Raw genomic sequence first — 5,875 nt, 5'->3', positions numbered from 1 at the left:
GCTGATTGGAATAAGACTAAAGCACATTTATTAGGTGTCTGGAAAGATACAAATCTTACCTATGATATGGTTACCTTGCAGCAGCAAATTACAGCCATGAGTCAACAGCACTTGGAGTCCTGGGACATTTCTACTCTCTCCACAACTTTATCTTCTATATTAAAAGGCTTGAATCCCTTGGATTGGATTCAATATTTTATTTTTCTTGGTGTAGGTATTGCTGTCCTAATCATCATTTTATTAATATTTCCTATTATCTTCAGAATTATTTTAACTTCCCTGCACACCATTGAACGTGACTTCTATGCATATCACTTAAAAAAATAAAAAAACGGGAACTGCTACACCCACTCCAGTGGAGTCTTTGCAGCATGGAGCAGAGAGAGCTTGAATGGCTGCCAGTCCTGAGGTTCGCACCAATGGTGATCAGGCCTCCTGGAGGTCCCTGGCAGAGACCGGGACGTATGCGTGGAATGCTCATAATGCTGGGTGCTGGGATTCTTTTATCACTCTTTTCATTTCTGATAGTTGATGGTGTGGCAGTAATATTCTGTGCCAGCTACTGGCCTAAACAATTGATTGAGCGACTAGATGTTCCAGGAACTAAAAGTGCATGCCCAGCTACTCTGGCGCAAGACACACCCACAGCAGCCTTGATGACCTCAATGCATTCTATTAATAATAAGACAGAATTAGAAACTAAAAGGGAAAATATGATCTTTGAATTAGTAATAAATGTTAGTTTGCCTGAATATGCCTATAATGCGTCTGCATTACTTGTGTAAAATTCCATTTTTCCACAAACATCCTGTAGGGGTGTAAGCAGTGCTTATTATAATTAAGTCCCATGGTTGGCTATAGTCTATTTGTTTAACAAAGGAAGTACTCAGTCTTTGCTCTGTAATAGCCAATGCCTTTTCAGCTGCTTTATTAAGGGTTCGAGGAGAATTAGGGGCAGCATTACCCTGTAACAATTCAAAGAGTGGCTTTAATTCTCCAGTAGATAACTTTAGCTGAGGTCTTTTCCAATTGATATTTCCTAAAACCTTTTGTAAGTCATTTAGAGTAAGTAGAGAATCCCTGCGAATCTGTAGTTTTTGTGACATTATGTTTTGTTCATGAATAACATGCCCTAGATATCTTATAGGTAACTGGTATTGAATTTTGTCAGGAGCGACAACTAGCCCATTATTCTGCAATGATTTTAATAATAAAATTAAAGACTCCTGTAATTCCCCATAAGTTTTTGCTGCAAGTTAAATATCATCCATATAATGAATTAGATAAACATTAGGAAATTGTTGTCTTACTGGTTCAATAGCATTGGCCACAAATTTTTGACATAACGTAGGACTATTTTTCATTCCTTGAGGTAACACCTTCCATTGATATCTTTTGTAGGGTCTTATAAAATTTACTGATGGTACACTGAAGTGCAAATCTCTTACAATCCTCAAGATGTAATTTTATTGTAAAGAAGCAGTCTTGTAAATCTATGACTGTAATTTTCCAATCTTTTGGAATTGTTACTGGATTTGGCAACCCTGGTTGCAATGTGCCCATGTCATGCATGGTTGCATTTACTGCTCTTAAATCTCGTAATAATCTCCATTTACCAGATTTCTTTTTTATGGCAAAGATAGGAGTATTCCAGGGACTAGTAGTCTCCTCCAAATGTCCTGAGTTTAACTGTTTTTGAACAATAGCTTCTATGGTAAGGGGCCATTGATTAAGCCATACAGGCTCTTCAGATTTCCAAGATATTTGATCTGCAAATAATGTGGCCTCAATGGCCCCTATGAAAAATACTGTTCATCAATGTCTTAATCTGTAGATAGCTTAACATTCATTCTGTCATTATGTCTCTTCCCCATAAGCAGAAGGGCAATGAGGGAATGACATATGGATGGATGGTTCCCTTTTTCCCATCCACTTCCCATCATAGGAGTTTTGCACTTTTTGCTACATTAGAAGCCATTCCCAATCCCTGTAATGAAGAGGAAGTTTTTATTACTGGCCAAGCTTGAGGCCAATCTTTTCCTGCAATACAAGTCTTATTTGCTCCTGTATCTAAAATACCCTTAAAAGTTTTTCCATTGATTTTTACGACAGAAAAGGCCTATCCTTTCCTATTTCCGTAACCCAAGCTACTGTGTCAGTTGACCCAAAAGAGCCTTACCTCTTTCCTTTGACAACTCTGGATTAGGTAATTTTAAATAAGGAAGTAAAAGCAATTGTGCTATTCTTTGTCCTTTTCTTAGGAACTACTGTTCCTTTAACACTTTTAGCCATGATTTTAATTTCTCCAGTAAAGTCAGAATCAATTACTCCAGGAAGCACTTCAATCCCCAATTTAAAGTTAGAACTTCGTCCCAGTAACAATCCTGTAATTCCTGAGGGTAGAGTTCCTTGAACCGAAGTAGGCACCAGTTGAACCCCATCTTCCACAGACAGGATTACATCCTTGCCCACCGCTACATCTAACCCTGCACTTCCTGGACTGGCTCTAGGCAAATTATGTATTGTGAATTCTGGAGCCTCTGGGTTAAGGGCCTGACTGTTGGCCTTGCCCTCCTTTTCCTCTCTTGTATCGAGGCTGAGAGGCTGCCCCCTTTCTAGTTTTTTGATTCCTTGACTTCTTCTTCTATTTTACTTCCATCTTTGTGGAATTTTGATTTACATTCATTTTTCCAATGCCATCCTCTCTGGCATTGGGGACATATTCCTGGAGGATTCTTTTTGAATGTTCCTCCCTGTTTTTTGTTAGAGTAATCCTTTTTCATATGTCCTGATTCTCCACATTTAAAACAAGTAGGTTGAGGCCCTTTCTTAGGTCCTCCACCCCCATATGTCTGCTTGACATATGACTGAAAAGTTTGACCTTTCATAGCTGCCACGTAGGCCATTCCTTGCACTACTGCGGGGGAGGCGTCAGCACATGCTTTTATATAGTCTTGCAATGAACCTGTTTTCTGTAAAGGACGAATGAGGTCTTGGCAGAGTGTGTAAAATTCTCTGCCTGTAGCTCCCGAGACTTTTAGACCTCGTTCTGTTAACATGTGCTTGAGAACTGAAACAAAAAGTTTCTGTCCTTTAGTTCCTGATCACCCCATGGTTAATCTTACTCATGCTTCACCAGTCTCCCTTGGTTTGCTGGCGGGATTGCAGTTCCCTTGGTGAGAGCCTATCCACTCCTTGGAAAAAAGAGAAAAGAAAGGATAAAGTGTTACCTGTCCAGTCAGGTCCCTGTTCGGGCGCCACTTACCCCAGACAGACTCAGCGGGAGTGCGGGGAGACCATGTCTGTATTCACAGGTCAGGAATGGATTCGGTGATGACAGACAGACACAAATGCAAGGGAGGTTTGAAGTCTGCTGCGAAGTTTTACTTGCTGAATGTGAGATTATATACAGTCAAAGTAGGAGCACTTTCTTTCAGTTGGCATAAGGTCAAAAGATTACAATCATGTTTAAGAATGGTTACAGGGTACATTTTTCTGAGTAGAAAAGAATTTTCTCCCTCCCTTCTAAGGAGTTATGGTTAATATGTCAGACATTGTGGTTAGGCGTCATCCGCCTTGGCATTAATTAATATTAGTTTTGTTTACCATTTGTTCCATTCTAGTTCTTCCTATGATTCTGTTTCTGAGTCAGTAATTATTACCCTGTGCCAGGAATTGTAAAACCTTAAACCTAAGAGTCCATTGTTGCTGTTCAGTTAGAGTACACCACGGTGCTCTAACCCTTCTAATCCTTTCCCATGTGATTCCTTATGTACTTGCAACATTTACACAAGTAATGCAGACGCATTAAAGGCATATTCAGGCAAACTAACATTTATTACTAATTCAAAGATCATATTTTCCCTTTTAGTTTCTAATTTTGTCTTATTATTAATAGAATGCATTGAGGTCATCAAGGCTGCTGTGGGTGTGTCTTGCGCCAGAGTAGCCGGGCATGCACTTTTAGTTCCTGGAACATCTAGTCACTCAATCAATTGTTTAGGCCAGTAGCTGGCACAGAATATTACTGCCACACCATCAACTATCAGAAATGAAAAGAGTGATAAAAGAATCCCAGCACCCAGCATTATGAGCATTCCACTCATATGTCCTGGTCTCTGCCAGGGACCTCCAGGAGTCCTGATCACCATTGGTGTGAACCTCAGGACTGGCAGCCATTCAAGCTCTTTCTGTTCCATGCTGCACAGACTCCACTGGAGTGGATGTAGCAAAGCCCTGATTTAAAACAGTAGGAAAAAACCAAAGGGCAAAACAAAACAAAACAAAAAATAAATGTTGACTTGTAGCTAAAAAAATTCTAGCTGCTCAGCTCGCTGAAATCTGAGGATTACAGTTCTAAGCCATCCTGGACAGGAAAAGCCATGAGACTTCTTGCATTGTATACCAGTCCTGGAGCTTGAACTTGTGGTGTTTTGCTCATGCCCTACCACTTCCGACCGTTTGGTGGTTAATTGTAGAGTCTCATGGGACACTATGAGACTCTTATCTTCCATAACCAATACAAAGGGCACAGGGAACCAGAAATTGACTTGCTGCTCTGGCTGTAGAACATGCTAGCCTACAGGATGAAAGAGAAAGAAAGAAAGAAAGAAAGAAAGAAAGAAAGAAAGAAAGAAAGAAAGAAGAAAGAAAAAAAGAGAGAGAAAGAAAGAGAGAAAGAAAGAGAGAAAGAAAATATTAGACACTTGATTATGCCTTCTGTTCAAACCTAAGAATAATACAACCAAACAACCAACCAAAATCAGAAAATCCCTCGTGGCTTATGAAGAGGCTGTTAGTATTGGGAGAGGGGGATTAAAAAATGTGGTCAGACCACCAGTACAAGAAAAAAAAGAAAGCCAGAAATTCAGCTTTGGCTCAAGGCATGAAGATGGCTAACATGGTGAGCAAAAAAATAAAATAAAATAAAATAAAATAAAAATGCCAACTTAGGGAGCCTAGGGAGACTTGCCAGTGCCTTCTGAGTTCAATCGTTTCAGGTAGCAGAATTAGCATCCAAATGCACATGAAAACTGAAAATTTGGATTTTAGCTGTTAGAATTGAGAAGAGGAGAAGGAATAGGAGGAGGAGGAGCAGGAGGAGGAGGAGGAGGAGGAGGAGAAGAAGAAGTAATGGAAGAAAAGGAAGGAGGAAGAAACAGGAGGAGGAGGCACTGAATACAAACCTCAGTATCAACAAGCCTCTTCCCCATCAAAACAATTAAGAATAAAACTATTGTAGAACAGGAAGAAACAGGAGGAGGAGGCACTGAATACAAGCCTCAATATCAACAAGCCTCTTCCCCATCAAAACAATTAAGAATAAAATGATTGTAAAATGATTGTAAGAGAAAAGCCACAGAAACACCTTAAACCTATCGGGGTGATGTATGCTTATGTCTATAGTTCTAGAGTTTTAGAGGGCTGAGAGTTGTGGATATTAATTTTCACCCAGCCCAGGTGGGAAAAATCCCTGAGTATCCATGAGACTTATAACCAATAAATCACACCCAGGGTGGGGAAAAAAAGAAACAACAACAACAAAATCCAGGGAGATTGAGCTGTAGCTCAAGTGGTGGATCAGTAGTCTTGAGCAGAAAAGCTAGGGGACAGTGCCCCAGACCTAATTTCAAAGTCTATAACCATGGGACAGAGAGAGAGAGAGAGAGAGAGAGAGAGAGAGAGAGAGAGAGAGAGAGAGAGAGAGAGAGAGAGAGCCATACAGATAAAAGAACAGAGGGAGAGAGAGAAGAGTTTTGAAAACAGTTAAGATGATTTTAAAATGAAATATAGAAGTTGAAAAACAGTTGTTTAATAAGACACGAGAAAAATATAATTTTTTTGAAAATAAAGGTCAAAATATCATGATAAACTC

The sequence above is a fragment of the Megascapheus bottae genome, unplaced genomic scaffold (assembly GCF_031878675.1).
Source record: "Megascapheus bottae isolate mThoBot1 unplaced genomic scaffold, mThoBot2.hap1 HAP1_SCAFFOLD_62, whole genome shotgun sequence".
Taxonomy (NCBI): domain Eukaryota; kingdom Metazoa; phylum Chordata; class Mammalia; order Rodentia; family Geomyidae; genus Megascapheus; species Megascapheus bottae.
The sequence above is the reverse complement of the archived record's forward strand: the minus strand, read 5'-3'. Positions refer to the sequence as shown.